Here is a 1,312-nt window from a genome sequence, read left to right on the forward strand (position 1 = left end):
GACACAGTAATCATAATTGTGAATGTGAATGGGATGAATTCTCCCATAAAATGGAAGTAGATACCAGAATGGTTTAAATCCAGAATGTATTAAAAACTATAATCCTACAATATGTTGTTTACAGGAAACACATTTGAAACAGAGGGAGACACACAGAGTAAAGGTAAAAGGCTGGTATTATGCTTTAGCTGAAGTAAAAAAAGCAGGGGTAGCAATCCTGATCTCAGACAAAGCAAAAGCAAAGGCACCATAGACAATGAAGTAATATCTATGCACCAAATGGTGTAGCATCCAAATTCTTAGAGAAGAAGTTGAGGGAGTTACAGGAAGAAATAGACAGCAAAACTATACTAGTGAGAGGCCTCAACCTCCCCCTCTCTGAACTAGATAAATCTAACCACAAAATAAACAAGAAAGAAGTTAAGGAGGTGAATAGAATATTAGAAAAGTTAAGAATGATAGACCTCTGGAGAAAACTGAATGGGGATAGAAAGGAATATACTTTTTTCTCGTGGTACATGGCACGTACACAAAAATTGACCACATACTAGGGCATAAAAACCTCACAATCCAATGCAGAAAGGCAGAAATATTAAATGCATCCTTTTCAGATCATGATGCAATAAAAATTATATGTAATAAAGGGCCATGGACAGATAGACTAAAAATAATTGGAAACTAAATAATCTAATCCTAAAAAATGAATGGGTCAAAAAACAAATTATAGAAACAGTAACTTCATCCAAGAGAATGACAATAATGAGACAACATACCAAAACTTATGGGATGCAGTGAAAGTAGTTCTTAGGGGAAGTTTTATATGTCTAAATGCTTACATGAATAAGATAGAAAAAGAGGAGATCAACTAAAAAAACTAGAAAAAGAACAAATTAAAAATCCTTAATTAAACACCAAATTAGAAATATTGAAAACCAAAGGAAAAATTAATAAAATTGAAATTAAGAAAACTGTTGAACTAATAAATAAAACAGAGCTGGTTTTATGAAAAAACCAATAAAATAGATAAACCTTTAGTTAATTTAATTTAAAAAAAGAAAGAATAAAATCAAATTACCAGTATCAAAAATGAAAAGGGTGAATCCACCACCAAGGAAGAGGAAATTAAAACAATAATTAGGAACTATTTTGCCCAACTGTATGCCAATAAGTTTGACAATCTTAGTGAAATGGATGAATATTTACAAAAAAATAAATTGCCCAGATTAACAGAAGAGGAAGTAAAGTACTTAAATAATCCCATCTCAGGAAAAGAAATTGAACAAGCCGTTGATGAACTCCCTAGGGAAAAATC

Source organism: Vombatus ursinus, unplaced genomic scaffold, assembly GCF_900497805.2.
Source record: "Vombatus ursinus unplaced genomic scaffold, bare-nosed wombat genome assembly UNPS02014798.1, whole genome shotgun sequence".
NCBI classification, from domain to species: Eukaryota; Metazoa; Chordata; class Mammalia; order Diprotodontia; family Vombatidae; genus Vombatus; species Vombatus ursinus.